Source organism: Anser anser (genome assembly GCF_964211835.1).
Source record: "Anser anser genome assembly, chromosome: 7".
Lineage (NCBI taxonomy): Eukaryota > Metazoa > Chordata > Aves > Anseriformes > Anatidae > Anser > Anser anser.
The window spans coordinates 3,841,075-3,860,153 of NC_139727.1; the positions used below are offsets into that span (position 1 = coordinate 3,841,075).

Here is a 19,079-nt window from a genome sequence, read left to right on the forward strand (position 1 = left end):
GGAAGCATCTTGCCCCCCCTTTCTCTTATGCAACCCAAAGGAGCTGTTATCTCAACAGCTTTTCTCTGACACTTGAAGTGGGAAGGAACAGACATAGGTAAGAAAGTCATCTAGCCAGAAGTAAACCCAAACAATTTCAAAATAGGACTCCAGAATAATTTGCATTCCCTTCAGATCCTCACTCCGCAGTTGCCCAGCTCTTTAAGACTGCTGCACATGGTAATAAAAGCAGGCATCTGAATACAACTGCATGGAGGAGGATTTCTTGAAGTACTTACCCTAAGTTTCAAATCACCTTCTACATGAAATGGAAGTTTACTCTCCAAAGATTGAATTTAAAAAAAAAAAGCCCTGTATTATCCATGTTCGACTTGGTGCTGGACGTTTCATAACAGGAAGGGGAGAGTGAAACCAGCTTCTCATCCCACTCCATATGGAATCTGTGGAGTTAAGATAAGCAGGGAAAATACAGCAGCTTCAAATGTTATGCAAGTGCTCAAAATCAGTAAAACATCACCATTCAATCCTGTCTAACATAGAAAATGATGACAAATAGGAACAGGACAGCTGTCAACTATACGGTGAAATGGAAAGTTCTGGTTTTATTCTAGCGGATGCCCAGACAGCCTCCTTCTGCCCATTATTTCCCTCCTAAAACTTCACCTAGGCTTTCCAAGGGGGAGCTTCAAGACTAATTCAGTATTTAATTCAAACTCCAGGTACAATCATTTTCTTCGCAAAATTCTGCGTTTTACAGCCATATGCCCCAGCAGCAAGATTTCAAGGCTTTTTCTTGTGGCACCTTTATTCACAAGCAAATAATCTCGTCCTTCCAATAATATTACTGACCCAGGAAAACAATTATTTTCTGCTTTGACTTGCAAAGTCTAGCTCAAGAATGACTAAAGAGTGCCTACAATAACATTCAGTAACACAAGGCTTCATGACTGAGAACTTCAAATCTTAAAGTCCTGCTGCCACTCTTTTCCTGACCTTGCAGACTTTTCCTGTTAGGCAGCACCACAAAAATTTGCAGGAAAAAAAAAATAAAATAAAATCAGCCTCTTCTAGAACAGCTACCATGCTATAACTAAGAATTCTCCTGTCTATCTTCATATCCCTTTCCTTCCTTAAAGGAAAAGTCATTAGCTATCAATCCCAAACCACCTTCTGTTCACATTACAGCACCACGAATCCCTCTACTTCACTAACCTGTTTCATTATACTTCTATTCCAGTAATGTTTGAAACAGCTGAATGCCTTAATACATACACATCCACACAGAATAACCAACACAGGTAAGCAAGGTACGTATTTCCCAGGGAAACAGGCAAACAGAAGAACTCCAGCACCACCAGTAGCTGAATTTCAAAGGAAAGAGAAAATGTAATAAACAAAGGCACAAACATGCAGACAGCAGCAACAGACTTTGACCAGACAGATGGACAGCCTTTAGGTGGAAATTAGTCTTTGCAGTGATGTATTAAGAACCTGAAAGTTAAACACTGCAAGGCACTGTCTTCCCCAGGTAGCATTCAAGGGCAAAAAGACACCCAGGGAAGAAAAGAGCCTCCTCTGTACAGAGGCACAATGGACTTTCTGACACCACTGCCTACAGAAGACATCTCCAGAGGGTGGGCAGACACGATGCCCACCTCTGTCATGATCAACAGCTGGGGGCCAGACAGCACACTTTACAGTGAACGCATTTAGGAAATTACTCCCTATTTTTTCTTAAGGTCAGGATAGCTTGGGGTATTAAAGTAATACTTATTCTCAACCTATTAGATGAAACACAAAATGCAGTGAATCATCCCACCATCACCACTTATCACGATGGCTTCTAACACTCACTTTCTTGCCAGACTAGTAACGTACCAAGGTGCCAAACTGAAGCAGTTCAGAGGAACTCATGAAGACAAAGCATAGACAGAGCGAAGAAAAAGAACAGCAGTTTAATACTGGAACAAGCCATAAACACCTTAAACATTTAAATCTTTTTTCCTGCCTTGCTAAAACTGACAAGCAGGAGTGCTCCAGCACTGCAGAGCATTACATGGATTAGTAGTTCCACATAAAGATATAAAACAATGCACCCGGCATCCACAATATGCTGCTTTTTCCTATTTTTTTAAAGCAGTCATCTGTGCTGTACAACTATAAATAACACTTGAGCAGAATCACGAGTGTGCATGCACATGCATAAGCACTTAATCTTAACTTGGTTTTAAAATCATTATTTGTTAGTTTAGAAAAATAAAGCATAACTAACAAGAATAGAGAAACTCATTTTCGCTTGATTTCGCCTTGTATATGGAAGTGTTTTTCTGCAAAAAACACCGAAACCTTCAGAACCTGGATAGGAACAACACTTGAACGGATCACAAGAAAAAGCTTTTACTGAATCAAAACGTCCTGTCTCCCAACGGTGGCAATTACCATATGGGAAAAGTAAAGCAAAAAAAAGGCTGGGGGAAACATATGACTATGTCCTGTACCTTACCAGCAGTCTGGAACAGGCAAAGAGAGGGAGTAGAAATCAAAGACTGATTCACTGTTTTCTATCAAAGTAGGAGACCTGATTCACTGTTTTCTACAAACTAGCAAAATAACACATCTGATTAGTGGATTGACAGAGGAAAAGACACTTTTTGCAAGCTGGTGACTTCTTCCTTTTGTAAATAGGAAACAAATAGACATAACCAGGCCTCCAAACTTCACATTCAGAACTCGCACATAGGGCTCTGGTCTGCCCCTGGCAGACAGGGCATTTGCAATACGTTGCCACAGCCTCTCTCCAAGGCCTTTGCACCCCAGGATCAGGCCCATCTCACTGCCCCCTGAGCGGACAGTCATGGACATATGGTGCCTCTCTTCAGCTGCAGTCCTGCCCGTTACTGTCTCAAAGCAAGCGCCCATTTTGTACAAATCTGTGTTAGAGGATAAACGACAAATGAATGCACAACAGCCCTGAACTCACAGCTAAGTATTAAATGCAGACAAAGTCACGCAATTATACCCACAAACCCAGAAAAGGAGTTGCTGTATAATACGATGCACAACTATGTCCAATACTGGGAATTTTTCTCTCATTGAGAAGCCCTACAAATAGACAATTTATTTTGCCTAAATTCTGATTTTCTATTAATTTAAATAATAGATTGTTAATAAACAGGTCAATAAAAACAGACCTAAGCATTCTTAGTATAAATCTTCTAATATATAAACACAATCATAACACATTTAAAACATGACCATTCTGCTAATGAAAGACAATCTGGACCATAATACCTACAGTAGTTTCTTCTTGTAAGCAAACATTTTTATGCTGGTAAAAGACATTGACAGATGTAGTAAAATAAATATTTGGAAGACAAAAAGTCCCAGCATCTATTTCTTAAGCAGTTGTAAAAAAAAAAAAAAAAAAGGCAAAACAAAACCAAACACACAACTTCAAATCCAGTTTAACCTACTTCATTTTGTGAAATTTGCAGTAGACGGCTAACAAACAGGCAAAATATTTTCTTCAACTTTCATATATAGTATATTAGTCAGAAATACACTTCAGAAACTAAAATATTGCATAATATGAATAGCACACATTGATGGAAGGTTTTATGTGTGAAAAGCAGATTATATCCTATAAACAAGATTTCTGACATACAACTCCTTTATTTTATGTTAGAACTGGAAGCAAGTAAAAGCTGTAAGATTTCAAAACAAACTTGTACAAAACTCCGACCTCCTTCAATGCAAAATCTGAATTCAAGATTCTAATACAATTTTAAGATCATCTGTATTATCCTTACCAGATGCTACTATTTATGCAACTACTTCCATGCTGATTTTAAAAACTTATACAACTCTTTCCTTGTAGATTTTAACATCTTAAAATCTTGGGATCTGCTGGGGGGGGGGGGGTGGATAAAAGCAGCTGTTCATTCTCTAAAACACAAAAACCGTGAGAGAATTACCTTGCATCAAATACAGACCCATGAAGATGTTGTTATTGTTTTCATTTGGAAAGATTATTTCATCTTTACCAGAGAAATACTGTGACACTACCAAATGCAAAAGGGATTATTCTGTGTCCTGGAGAGATCCACAAAGTATGAAAGACACTCTTGTAAAATACAAGCAGGCTCTGTCCTAATGGATCACAGAAGCAGAAGCTGTGCAAATGCACTATAACACAAGCTGAACAGACTAGCTGGGTGTTGGGGTAAGAAAAAGAAGAATGATGTCAACAGCTTTGATTTATTTTTGCTCTGCCTGGCAACGAAATGACACTGCTGAGAGGCACCAGAAGCTCTCTACAGAAAAACAGAAAGGGCTCAAGAGGAGGTAGATACCACAAAAGGAATCTCTGCACATTATTTGTGGATTGCTCACTGGTAGAAGGAAGTGAAGAGACAGTTTAAAAAGTCCTGCATTTGCAATTAAAAGACAACTGTTAAATATGAAATTTAAACAGAATTCTGTGGGTACTCTGAGAAGTTATACTTTTAACCAACCAACAGGTGTGGAAAGACACCCTTAAATAACTTTGTCATTGTTATTTTAAAACAGAATGAGAAAGAACAAGCTTGAGGATACATTATGTGCCCCCATACAAAGAAGGGAGGCCTGGCCCAACAGGCCTGCAAAGTACCTAGGCAACAAGTTTTTAAGCCTCTGAATTCAACACTGAAAGAGTAGCTAGAGAGAACTGCAGCCTTGCTGAACTTCAGGCAAGATTGCAGCCTGGACTATAAACAAAAGGATGCTGACCTTAAGAGTTATAGTGTAACTTCTTTCAGCAGAGGTTAGAGCATTTCAATGCTGCTGCAGGTTTTTTTCGTGAAAAGCAAACAGTTACTTCTGTTATATCCTCACACTGATCCCACACCAACTGATGAAATCACTTTCAAACTGAAAACAAAACACCCCTGGCTGAAACCTCCTAACTTTCCAGTGACCACTATCCTTGCTGTAAAGTTAAGCACAGAGGATTGCAGTTTCTAACTTAGTGCACCCCAGAATGGGTGAAATATAGGAAGGCACAGAGCTTTAAACTCTATGTCATTCTGTGTGCTGGGTTCATCTTTTTTCTCCCCTGTAGAGTGAAGTACCCAGCCTAAACCGGCGTCTCATTGCTTCAGAGTACCCCAGGGAATGAGACGCTTTGGGGAAAGGGCTCAGGCAAGACATGACAGCAGCTCTAAGGGCTCTTCTGCTCCACCACACACAGCAAGGGACAGCGATGTGGCTGGTCTCAGGATGACACCGTTTATGTAAGTGTTCACTTTTTTGCTTCTAACTGTGCCTGTGATCCTTGAAGAGTATGGCTGTGCCATGCAGCACCCTTTGGGGCAGGGACAGAGCCCCGTCCTGCCCTGTCCCCCTGAGAGAGGTACCAAGGATGCTCAGAGGAGAGGGGGTTCCAGGGGCTGCAGGTACCACAGGGCACAGAGATGCCTGAGCTGGCCTCAGACATAGCACAGCATTTCTTACAGACATATGGGGCTACTCGGTGACTGACAGACTGGGAAACAGAGCCAGTGGGCAACAAGAAAGTTGTATACAACAAGCACAGCTCTGCTTTACGCCCCGTAGTTCCCCAGAATTTTCTCTTTTAAAAAAGCTAAATTTCTAGTTCTTATTTAAATAAAATTTGGCCTTGTCAATCTTAAAATCCTTTTGGGGGCTCTTCACAAAAGGCTTAGGCCCCTCAAACCTGTGGAGGACTCCACGTGCTGCTACAGCTACCCATGGCGGTCTCTGGGGCTCGCTGCAGCCCACAGCGGCCCCGCTGCGGCCCACAGCGGCCCCGCAGCCTGCATGGGGCGCAGCTTTCTCCTTCCAGTCACAACTGCACAAACAGCTAAGCCTCACGTTGCCCACACCTACTCTTGCCAAATCCTTTTAAGACAGGACCCCTCAATATGCTCCAGGCCCAGGTCTCCAAGCATTGTAACCCGCACAATGCAACTTTGTTTCCCCATGATTCCCCAGACAATACGCTGGCAACAGGAAAAGCTGCTGAGGAGACAAAGCTCCCCCACTTGCCAGAACAGGGTGTGAGGAAGATTAGCAACTTGATACAGCAACAAATGCAGATCCAGAACACCAGCGAGACAGCGAAAAGGCAAAAACAAATACTGTTCTGTTACAAGTCCTCTCCCTCAGAATAACCAGTCTTCACAGAACAATTACCTGACATCTGGAAAAGCAACATCACTAAAAGCTATCCTTATCAAAGAGTTAGCACACCATGATGGCATTTTCAGTCACCACATTAAATGCTGTGTTGAGAAATCACAACTACTGAATTCCCCTTCAGTACTAGAAGAAAGCATTCACACGCACTGTTACTTAACATTATTCTTATTATGCATTGCTTAACCAGCACTACAACATATCCTGCTTCCTTATGCACACCTGTAAGGGAGACAGGAAAAAATACAAATATTCTATCCAGCTTAAGAGCTTATGCATCCTTCCTCTGTGATTAATAAATCATACATACATATGCACGCACACACACAACCAAGTGGCTGACCTGGAAAAATCTTACGCTTCTGGCCAATCAGGCCTAAAGTCACTCCATTTGAAGCTAAACTACTCTGAGTTTGATCCAAAACATGCGATGTTGGGTACATTCTGTCTGTTAGCCTAGAAAGAAATCCTTCCGTCTTTTTAGCACTTATTTCTTCAGTCCCCTCAAGTTCCCCAATTCCAATATACTGTGGTGACGCAGGTACTCACTGATTAGGACAGAAATTGAAATATACACCCTCTTATGGAACCAAGTACATTATAAACTTCAAGAAGACTTGTGGAAGTAAACATGTATTAATTAATCAATTAAAAGATCATTATTGTGATTCAAAACATCCAAACCTGAAAAGATGCAACTGGAAAATGGGTGAAACGCCATGGCTGTGACAACATTGTTCCTTGCGAGGAGAAGTAATCTCGTCCCAGAGCTCACATCTGTGACAACTCCCAGGAGTTAACAGCAACTGATTAACATCACTTAGCTCTTGGTGGAGTTGAAAACTGCCATACTGAAAAACTTTCCCATGTATATATTTGTTCCAGCTCTCTTCATTTTGCTTCCCGATTACTAAGAAAACCTACTCTTTTTTCTCACATAAAAGTAGTTTGCTTCTGTTTATATCTATTCAGAAGTGCTGTAAGAGTACAATTTTCTCCATTGCATTGCTCTGACTATATTCCAGTATTTGGTACACCACTCCCTGCATTCACTTCTAAGGGCCTTTGGATCTAGCATAAACTTGACTTCTCAATTTTTAAGTGCATGATTAAATTCTGCCCCCATATTTGATGATGCCAGCCTTCACTAGCCATTTGTTAGACTTTAAAGCAAGTGCTTCTGTTTTCTCTCCCCCGGAGAAGATGGAAACATACCAAAAACATCTACAAAGCTATTCTGTTATCCTCCAAATCATTCCTTTCCTGCAAAGCATAGAAAAGCTCAGCAGTTAGGCAGCAGGTGTGCCAAAGCCATTGTTCATCCTGACAGCCACCACAGTCTGTTTCCTTTACTTCTCTAGCTGTTTATCATGTTTCTCTGGCCTTAGAGTGGGAACTCTCTAAGCTGGAATCAGCCTGTTCTGTTTTGTAAGGCACCTAAATCAGAGACTTGAGCCTGTAGGTGTAACTACATTACAAATGAACACAAAACACATAAAACACTATGTCCAGAATGCTTTTCCATTAAAGCACAAAATTATTGAACTGAATTTTTGGGAAGTTTTGTTGTTTTGTTTTAAGAAAAAAGCATAATTAGTGATGACGACGTTCCTAAGGCTTCTGTAACTCCCATGAAGTACAACATGCTAGGAAGAAAGACCCACTGAACTTTCTAATAATGCAGATGAATGCAAGCAGCTCCCTGATGTGCTTCAGTTTGCAAATCGTCAGATGGGCTGGCCTCTGTCCTTTCAGGCTAATTCCACATTCAGCAGCTCATCACGCAATGGAAATCTGACCTTGTATCAAAGGCAAGTTCATGCTTGTCTTCCTGTACAATTAGCCAGAGGTTGTGATACAGCGTTCTTGCTATCTGTGGGAGGACAGGTGATTTCTGGGGGGTGACATTTTCTATGGACAAATGAACCAGAAATCCCACTGCCACCAAAGTGGGGAGGGCACTTCCCTCTCCACCCCAGTGCTTGTGGGCAGGCAGGCCACATCCCTGCCCTCTGGATCGCAAGAACAAATTCAGCTCAAAGAATTAGCACTTTGAGGAGAACAGGAAAAGAGGAGAAGGACTTGCTTTATTTCCTACGAGTTTCATGAGGTGAATTAACTCGCCAAGAAGCTGGAGCTGGGGACAAGGGAAGAGAGCAGTGTTCAGGAGCGCGGGCTTCCACGCTCGGCTCCGCATCAGCTCAGCCCACCCAACTGAGAGCCACCTCGGCAGCTACAATCTATGTCTAGCAGCCTAAAACACTCAGGGATTATACAAAAGGTATTCCTTCAAAAAAGTCTGGGATGCATTTGAACAAGCAGAATTTTTTTTATTATAAAGAATGATGAGCACTGGAAATGATATATAGCTTTTTTTCCCTGTTCCCCCCACCTCCAGTGACAGATTTTAGAACTGGATTTATCATTTGGTGGAATTAAAGCCTGTTTACTGTCACCAAATTCATGAAAATGGTTTGTGCATTTTCCAAATCTACAGATTTGAACAAAGATGCATCTCATGCTAAAAGCTGCAGCAAGAAGTATGGAAGTCATGGTAGAGTTCCAAAATTCACATAATAATTACTGTTTATTTTGGAAACGAGGCACTTTTATAAAAGGCAGGGAATCAGGAAAGCTGCCAAAGTAAGTCCTTACTTTCACAAATCAACATATTAAAAATAATTTTAAGAGCCCTACCTATGTTTAATACCTCATTTTCTTTCAAACAGAATTCAAGGTAACAAGTAGTGGGAACCAAAACTGCATCCATATTATGAAAAAAGCAGTCTTAAGAGCTTCTGACTAGGTATAGCTATACTATAAAATAACTATGGGAAACAAATTGCCAATTGTCACTCCCTTCCAGTTGTCACAAACATTGAGGTGCAAAGAGATTTTGACTGGCTTCATCTTCGCATTTATTATGGATAGTACTAGTCATCAGAAGCTCTGGTACGATGGACCCAAGGCAGCTTATGGCTTAGAAAGTGCATTTCAGACACGCACACATAAGAACATATATAAAATTTACACATACGAAACAGCATTAGGAAGTAGGGCCTGAACATTCAAATGCAAATTAATGACAAACTGAAGTAACACTGCTTCTTTGCATCTCAAAATAAGACAATCCACACTGAAAAGCAGCATTTTCTACTTTTCAGTACCATATATAGATGAGCATTCCTGTGACAACTTAGATTTAATCAGAAAAAGTAGTCACAACAGTGGCGACACTGAATTTAAACAACAGATTTCAAAATTAGTAAGACCTACCTTTAGAAGCCAGTTTCTATTGTGTAAACTCCACATTGGTATTGCAACAAAAGCTGGAGATCAGAGCAGGCTGAAAAAATTCTCAGAGGACATTCTGTTAGAGTAACTGCTCTGAGTAATACTTACAAGGAAAAATTATTTAAGGGAGGAGGAAAGAGCTAGAAGAGCGTGGGAGGGGACAACCTGCAGATTCAAACAATAGGAAGCTGTTAAAACAAAACATAAAAACCCAAGGGCCTCTGTCAACACAGGAAAGTTCCATTTGAAAAGCATTGCCCCCCGCTGCCACCTACCAGGCAGGCAGCTCTGCCAACAGAGATAAGACCAGAGCCTGCTTACTAACAATTCATTTTGGAAACAGGGCCATGAAAGAGGGAGGAAAGTTTTACAACCTCCTTCATAAAAGAGATGTGGCTGGGAGGAGGCAGAGGAGACTGGGCTGTAATGGATTACTTCTATTTACAGCACCCCCTGCAAAGCAGGGCTCACCTCAACCAAGTGTGACAAATGAACTGGCAAAGTTCCTGCAAATTGTTTAGTTAAACACGAAGGATGATTTCTCATAGGAGGGGTTGATAACCAGGAGTGACATGAAACCACTGAACAGAACAAATGAGAGGACTCAAAGATTGCATCAGTTTTGTTCCCTCGGTTTAGAGCACCGTGATTCCAATGCAAACGTAAAATCAGTCTTTTAAAGAACAATTATTGCAGGACAATTCCTGGAACCATCTCATATGTTTCAAAACTAGATATTAATCAAGAAAAAAAAAAAGGAAGCTTGTTCAGAAAAACAGCTTTCTATCCCAGAAACCTACCACAGACTCAGTTATTTAAGCTCTGAATCAGCATTACTACATGATTATTCTCAAACTCTTACAGTGCAGCTCCTGGGACACTGATGCCATCCACATTCAGCATCCATTTCTTCTTCTAACACGGTCACATTCACAGCACAGATAAGAGGAGTTACAGTGCATATCCAAGACCAAAATAACTTAAAAGAAAACTTTGGTTGTGTTACAAAAAAACAATGCACCCCATTGTCTTTCTGTCCTAGCACAATATAATGCTAACAAACAGAATCAGATTGAAATATAATAACGCCTTGGACCATACAAGGTATTGAAGATACTATCCCCACCGGGACCATTTACCTAACAAAAACAAAAAATGTAAAAAGGAAGCAGTTGGAATACAATTCAGTCATTTCACCTTAAAAACAATCCAGTCTTGCAGGATAGAAGAGGCTCAGCCAAGTTTTAACCATGTCTTTCCATAACGATGCAGTTTTGGTCAGACAAAAACAGGATTAAGAGCAAGAAAGGAAAAATATGTAGCAAAGCACAATACTCTAAGCAGTGTTTTACCTTGTGATACTTCTGTATACTCCCCTTAACCCCAGATTTTAGATTTGCCAACACAATTCTCAAATCATTTTTGAAGTGTCCTAATAGTGGCACAACTGTGAACAAAACCTAGTACAATATTTTGAGCCCAGCATGATTATTGAATATGTTCTACAGTTGCATACGTCATGTTAACTCAATAGCACTTGTTCCTCAAACAGCTTGTTTGAAAGAAGCCAAACCACTTAAAAGTACAGTTTATAATATCAACACAGACCTTTTCCAGCCAGAAATCCTCATTTTTATCATGCAAGAAGAACAACTGAGCCTCCCTGGTGTCTTGCACCATTACTTGGATCTGCAGGTTTCCTTACTAAGAGTTAGCAAGTCCATCCTTTTAAGCAGCATTATGTTGAGGGCTCAATGACCTTAAGTTGGCAAGCACCCTTGCAGAGAAAACACTGGTCTCCATGTTCCCTTCCTCCTCCTTATCCCACAGAAGGAAGCATTTGCCTATTCCTCCTCAGACACGCAGGGACCACAGAGAGCCTCACGTGACTCCACTCATTTCCTCGCTGAGGTGGTGTGGGCAAAAAAGCACGGCAGGAGCACCTAAATCTGTAATACCAAAGGATTTGCAGTACCAATCTTTACAAGTTTGTTTCAGCCTCAGTTTCCATCATTTCAAAACTCCCTTCTCAGCTCCTCCTAAAATGCTTCAGGCAACCAGACATACTTGAGTAACAACTATAAGTATGGATCAAACTGAGGACCTTTTCAAACACCCACTTTTATGCCATTTTATGCAGAAACTTGCAGTTACCGTCTAAACAATTCCGGTTCTTCAATATTTCAGTGACTAAAGAAAGCACGAGAAGTATTTCTAGAACTGGTCCTGCTTTCTGCTTCCGTCACACCTAAAACTCAAACTTGAAAAATCACAGCGGCAAGGAACAGATAAGGCTTTTCCTGCTAAAACAAATCCCTCTGCATCATGCAGAAACCAGGACTTCACTCCCTACCGCCAAAGGCCAAACAGTTGAGGCAGCAAGCAGGGTTCCACGCCCCACCAGAAGCCAAGGGACACTTCCCTCGCTGGAGTGCAAGAGCTCTCTGAGCTTACAAAAGAGCTCTTCCAAACACACTATCTAAGCATCTGACTCACTGCCACCAAACGAAGAAAGAATTCATAGCAATTACCATATTTCTGCACAGAACGGGGGGGGGGGGGGGGGGGGGGGAAGTGTTCCCACTCTTCCAATGTCATTTCACCTAAATTAGGACAGTACAGCAACCCTCAAACAGCTCTAGTCAAGTACAGCAGGCCCTAGGGCTATTAAGACCTGATAGCAATGCTAGCAATTATGTAATCAACCACATAGTTGCCTCAGACTGAAATAAGGCAGGAAAACGAGTGAAGATAAAGCAACAGAAACAAACATGGAATCTCTCTCCCCATTCCTTGCTTTTCTGTTTGTTTTAAAGATCAATAAACTGAGAAGCAAACATATTTGCAGACAATCTCATCTATTAAATGTGTGTGTGCCTACAGCATCCATTCACAGTTGGCAAGATAAACAGATATTGTCTAAGAAAATGACAAAAGCATATGTTAAAAAAGGTCTTTAGAAATGAGGTATAGACAACAGAGCTGCATGTGCTTTCATTTTGAATACTGACAACAGTCCTCTTCCCAATGTCTGCAAACTCTCTGGATTTCAACTCCCTTCTGCCATTGCAGATCACAGAGCTTCCTACCAAGCAAAGACTACGGTAGCCATTCCCTTCACCCCTGAAAAATTTTCCAGCATAGCACTCCCACTTGTAGAGCTATAAATGTCAGCACATTTAGTATAGTTTAAGTAACGTAACTTTGTCTACATGGAGACATTTGTCAGGAACGAATGATAAGGGGGGAACTCTACACCACCATGCAGATGTAGTTTCTGACTGGTTTCAACGAGCTGGTTCCAGAAGTTCCTGACCACCTTTCACAGCTCTCATTCCTGGTCTCATGCATTGCTGTTCTGCAGATGGCAACCTGTGTAGGACCACATTACAAATAGCTTCATGAGAACACTCTGGGTTAAAAATAACTAGAAAATAAAACGTTGAAGGGGTCTACTTTTATGATCTCTGTTATTCAGAACACAGAGCAGCCCTACAGTAAGCAGCTTCAACTAACCCAACTGAGACTAGCAAACTGCCAGGGATAGAGACAGAGAAAGAAGAGTTAGTGCAGCTTCTCATATCATCTTTGCTACCAAAGTCAAGATACTGCAGAGATGTGCTAATTTCTTGCATAGGTAACTCACAGCTGCTACCAGGATGGATCCATTCCCATCACTTGACCCTTCTGCTCCCCTTACGCTCGGACTAAGCAGTCCACAGAACAAGCTAGTATAGAGAAAATCTGGGAAAAAAAATACCTACCAAAGGAATGATAGGTTTTATCTTTTCCCCTCCATCAGCTAGCTCACTCAGAATTCAGAGAGCAGACCTGGGAAGCAATGGCCTGAAGTCAAATATTCCCTTACCCAGATAACAAAGCTGCCCCTCAATCTGCCTTCAGATGCCTGCACAGCAGTCAGCGACACGGACAACAGGTGTGGTGGTTTCTTGCAGTGTAGGAAACACCAGGCAGTGTCAGCCTGTTTACCTTCCCCAGCCTCTCACTCCCACTGCTTCCCAGCACAGCACCATCAGGGAGCCATGCTGTGAGCCACCTGCAGGGCAAGAAGCCTGGCACCAGCTAAGCAGGGAGGGGAGCACTCAGCCCAGCCCCTTCCCAAAGCAGCCACAGCAAAACTGCATCAGGTTAGCATCAAGCTGCTCTTGAGGAAAAATCAGTTCGAAAATACTGCTGTAAACAAAACCCCCGGTTAATCTTTTCTAACCTCCTTGTTGTAAGCAAGCCAACATTTTGTTGATTTGCAGGACACATCCCCTGGAATTTTAAGAAATCTGATTGCCCCCTTCATTGAAAAACGTTGAGGTCAAGAAGGTTAATTCGGTGAAGTGAACACAAAGCAGCAACCACCAAGAATTATTTATTTATTTATTTGTTTGTTTGTTTGGGGTGGGAGGAGGGCTGGTTGAGGCAGGGAAGCTGGTCTTGCCACATCAGCAGTACATTTTTCAAGAGGAGGGAAAAAAGCCAATGAAAAATCTACAGCAGTTGAACAAACTTCAGGGCAATGTGTTCAAAAATATTAGGCAAACACATAAGCTGTACTCAGCTGACCTTCTCCACATGGCAGGACGACTGTTTCAATACTGTCTGAAGGGGAAAAAAAAAGCACGGTTTACTCTATTAGATAGCCTTAAAGCCAAATGGAGCCACTGATAAAAACGCATACGGCTTTCTGCCTTGCCATTTTAGCAATTCTTTTATTAAAAACAGGTTACCTAGAGCTATTAAAGTCACTTGTAAATTGCAAGATGAGCAAAAAGCTTTTCTGCTGCTTCTCAGTATTTCTAAAGAATAATCAAACATACTATTGCCTTGCTAGTTATCAACAATCAAAGTTTTCAAGACTACCATGTTATACAGAGACTGGCTAAGGTGTGGCTGTACTTTTTATGCCCTCCGCTTTCCCTCAGCCTCCCAAGCATTCATTCTGATCCTTGCACAAGCCATTCCCATGTGGCAACACAAGCGTTCGAGCGGCCAGAGTCAACCAGGTCAGGGATAGCACTGAGTGGGTGGAAATACAGGCCACGGCAGTTTTAAGTCACATCTGTTCTTCAGTGCTCCCTATGCTGCCCCACAAGTATCTGTGTAGGATGCCTCAAAGAGGTAGTACCAGCTGAATTGTTTGAGAAACTGTGGTCTGTAGTCTAAATCAAAACCTAAACTAGCTTTAAAAATCTGCTTGGGAGCACTGAAGTCGGAAAGATTCCTTAATATGTCAAGTCCAATCCTTGGCTACCAAGAGCACTATCACTGCAACTCCTTGTCAGATGCTTATGGTTTGATTAATGAATCTGGCCCATTTACAACTTTAAACGTAAAAACAGTCTGCATATACTTAGTATTTTCCTCTTCTCACCTTTCTTATGTATGTTTTGAAGGCAGAGAGCTCCTCATTGAGACCAGTCTTCCTTCTGGCAGATGACTCAAAAGAACAAATAAATACCAGGAGAAAGCAGCAAAGCCTGAGCACTTCATTCTGAGCAAATAGACCCTGCTGGCAGATCCTTCCACTCCTTAGGTCTAGGAACTCCTACCCAGTGCTCCACAGTAATTCAAACTACAGCGCTGGGAGGTATGAGAGGCCACGAAACAGCCACGGTTCAAAGATTAAAGAAACACATGCAGGAACCAAAATACCACTCTTTATGATACCGAGGAACCCCCACAAATACTACAAATAACTACATTCTTCTTGCTACTACACTCAAAAACAAATCCAAACCAAAAAAAAAGCAGCTGCATTGCACACTTAATTTAAGTGACTCCAAAATGCAGTGTGCTACATTTAATCCACCCTGGGTTTTGTGACTTCCACTTCAGTATGTGGACCAGAGCCAAAAGAGTATTTTATAAATATCCAATCAAAAACGGATGGTAAAAGGTCTTCTTGACAACAAGCAACACACTAGCTCACAGATGCCTGTTAACCAAACAAACCATTCATTTTTATTTTTTGTCAAAACACAAGCAAATCATTTCAGTGAGTGTGATTCTCTGCCACACCAAAGCCACAGACAAGCTTCCTGTCACCTGCACAGGTGGAACAGACAAGAACCACTGTTTTTACAACCTAAAAGACATGGCACAAAACCTGTTACCTCATAGGAAAAGGAATTTCCTGTGGTTTAGATAAGACCCTGAGACACAGAGGAACTAATTTACAGTTTAACCAGGTCTGGAATCAGAAAATACCTTTCCTCACATAAAACACGCACGTGGCATTGGTTCAGTGTAAATGGAGCAATAAAGCCATATCTGCTTTTCCCAGCATCAAGTTCTTAGGTATGTTTGTGACCCGAAATTGAGGCACCCAACTTTGATACACCAGGATCTCTGCAACGGTGTGGTCCTTGACTGAGGCTTGCAAAAATGTCTTACGAAAGACGACCGTGCAAGATTGTTTCAGCACTTCCATCAACTCAAACTGATGCTTTTCAGGCTCTTTTCTGACACAAAAAAGATGATGACTGATTGGAGGTGGAAGATTCACTTTGGGAACTTACTTATATCTGTATGACACCAAAAAAGAAAGTAAGCTCTCCAGCAAACCCTCCTTGTTTGTTCCCTTTGATATTTTAGTTCCTCGGCTTATTAGTTTACTTTTGTATCACTTAATTTAACGACAAAAAAAAGATCACGAAGACATGGCAGCAAAGAAGGCAATCAGACTCATAAAATTTTATCTTAGATTGTTTTACATTTCCTGCCCTAATTATTTTCCTTTGTGTCTTATTTTTAGTGTTTGTCCTATAATTGAACCTTGGCAGACTGACACACAGTCAGGATATATGGCACAGAACTCCCAAAAGCATTCAAATCCGTAACGCGATATTTGAAGGGCTGAAAACAAAAGTCAATGACACATACAACTCCAGGAATCTCTCCAATCACTGAATAAATATTTTAAAACAAATTGTAATTTGCAACTCATAAAAGTAATTCCTCTATAAAAAAAAAAAATCAGCTATTATAAAGAGGGGGAATAACAGCATTTCTTAAGTTATCTTTCTTTCCATCTTGAAATACTTCATGTGTTTCATTAGAACAGCCACTATCTCTTAAATTTGTATGCACCTACAAAAGCTTCTGCAGATGCTTAAAATCCAGTGATTTTTCCAATTGCATATACAACCACACATATGAGTTTTACTGTTTGTTTCACAGCTAGAGAAATGAAATTGGCTTGAGATGCTGAAATATCAACAAGCTTTAAAGTAACATTTTCAAGGAGGGTGGGAAATGGCTAAGGGCTTCCAGAAAAAACAATGTGCCACTTGCCAAATTTCTATGGAAAGTCACATCTATCACAGTAATAGGTGCTCTAGTGAAAAAAACTATACTTAGCAGTTAAGGAGATTTTCAGGTAGAAAAGTAATTGACCAGATTTCACTCTGTAGGCTAATCCTCCCATGTCCTGCATGACTTACTTGTTCACCTTTGCCTGGCAACCTAAATTGCATCACATCTTGAGTACGCAAATCTGCTTCTGACAGAACACTGGTATTCTCTACATAGGTAGCGTAAAAAAATTATTATTAATTAAACACTAAAGCAACATGACACTCAGAGGTTCCTCTCCCCTAGATGTGAGGAGCACACAAATCACAAGTATGCATTAATGTATCTAAATAAAAAGACTCCATTGGTCTTAAACCATGACAGATTAACACGCTTAGCCCCTCAAAGAGCCCACTATTGATACAAATTAACTGGGACAACGTAGATCTCAGGATGAGGCCGATCTATCCATTCAGGATGCCCACTGCAAAGAGCAATACAGAATACCAAGCAGAGTATGAACATCAGCAGCTAAATATAGACACTAAAAACATCTTCTGTTGCATACTGATTAGATTGAAACACTGTCAAGGCAGCTGCTGAAAGAAACCTGCAGAAAAGATGAATTCCTAGGTATATATCCAAAGCTAAAAATAGCAGGTATCGCAAACAATTAGATATGGCCATACATTGAAGTATTTTTTTTTAATAAGGGCTTGCTCCAGAATCCTGCTCTGCAGATTTAGCCATTAAGTCTGCTTTGGAATAAATTAGATGTGGTAAGAGATTAGGACCTGACCTGTGCCTTTCCCGTTTACGATTTAAAGAGAAGTCTTAGCCTACATTTTTAGCATAAGAATACCAGAGATACCTTCAGGTAGCCAAGAGACAAACCTGTGAAAGCCTTGCTTCACTTTGTCACATCCTTCTGCTACACAAGACAATGAGAGGTCCTTCTGCCAACCTTATCTTCATTCAGTATTTCCCCTGAGCAGATTTTTTTCTAGTATTCCTTTCCAACAATTTAAACATATCTAGTGAAAAGCGAACACGAGGTCAGAAATGAAAACTGCAAATATGAAAGTCTGATTAGCATGGAGATTAAATGAATCTTTAAAAATAAAAATTTCAACGTCCCTGCTACCCTTATTGAAAAAGCAAACACCACAAAAAAGGCCATTGTCAATTCTTTGCCTTTAACTAGCAAATGCAGCTCCTGGGCACGGGAAGATTTCCTTGGTGGGAACTGTACATGAGCTTGTGCATTCCCACCTAGCTGGTGGAGGGCACAGGGGTCACCCTCCTCTAGAGATAGCCTACCAGCTTCCCATTGGCAACATGGGGAAGGCAGCTGTAAAACACCTCACAGCCCTCCTCATGCTCCAAACTCCTGCATCTTGGACCACCTTCACTCACCGAAGTACCTTGAGCTGTATTTAAAACAGCAGCTCTACCAAGGACAGCAGGTACACAGCACGATTCATCACCCGGAGAAGCAGCAGCCGTGAAGGCAGTGCCTGGCATACACCTGCTAACTCAGCAACAGCTTAAACAAATAAATGTAAGCGGCACATTACGGAGAAACAGGCAGAGGTGCGGGTAGAAGGAAAAATGTTAAAAAAAAATAAATGTTTGCAAATAATAAAGCTTGGGTCTAAGGAGCATATCCCTCGCGTGGCGATACGGCAGCAAGCACGGCGCCGTAACGCCGCAGAGAAAACCCACCCAGGCTGCAACGGACCCGCAGCTACACGGGGACCCCCCGCGCCCTGCCGCCAGCAGCCCCCTGCCAGGCTTCCCGTCCCGGTGCCGCCCCAGTCGCCCCGCACTCACCGCGGCCGGGCCGCGCCGCTCCGCCCCGCACCCACGTGCGCAGCCGCCACCGTTTCCCGCGGCGCACTGAGCGCGGGAGCAGCAGCCCAAGCCCCGCCTCCTGCCCCGTGACGTCACCGCCGCGCACCTGACCAGCGTGGGCAGATCGCGCCTTAAAGGGGCGGCGGGGGGGGGAGCGGGGCGCTGCGCGCCGAGCCCGGGGAGGCGCGGCCGATCGCGTCCCGGCGCCGTTGGACTCCGCCACCTTCCTGCCAGCACCCCAACCGCGCGGCAAGCACCGCGCCACCGAAACACACCAGCCCCACAAGCTCAGAGGGGATGCTGGGGACCCCAACTGCAGCCACTGCGGCGCTTCTCTTTCTCCCCGTTACCGCTAGCACAGACTCACTGGTCTATACTGGCTAGCAGGATTAATCACCACATCCTCTAGCTTCCAGGGCAACTTTGCA

General features: G+C 42.1%; 1 protein-coding gene across 8 annotated transcripts in view; it reads right to left on the reverse strand.

Moving 5' to 3' along the window:
* Positions 1 to 19,079, reverse strand: part of USP54 (ubiquitin specific peptidase 54) — a 101,120-nt gene that overhangs the window by 58,704 nt on the left and 23,337 nt on the right. Inside the window, exon 1 of one of the 8 annotated variants that reach the window (XM_083845130.1) lies at positions 18,631 to 18,770. The exons of 6 other annotated variants lie outside the window; for them this stretch is intronic. The gene's annotated coding sequence lies outside the window, so the exon portion shown is untranslated. Of the gene's footprint in view, positions 1 to 9,474; positions 11,974 to 18,630; positions 18,771 to 19,079 lie in introns of those variants that run through there. One more of the 8 variants, XM_083845131.1, reaches the window with a different exon arrangement.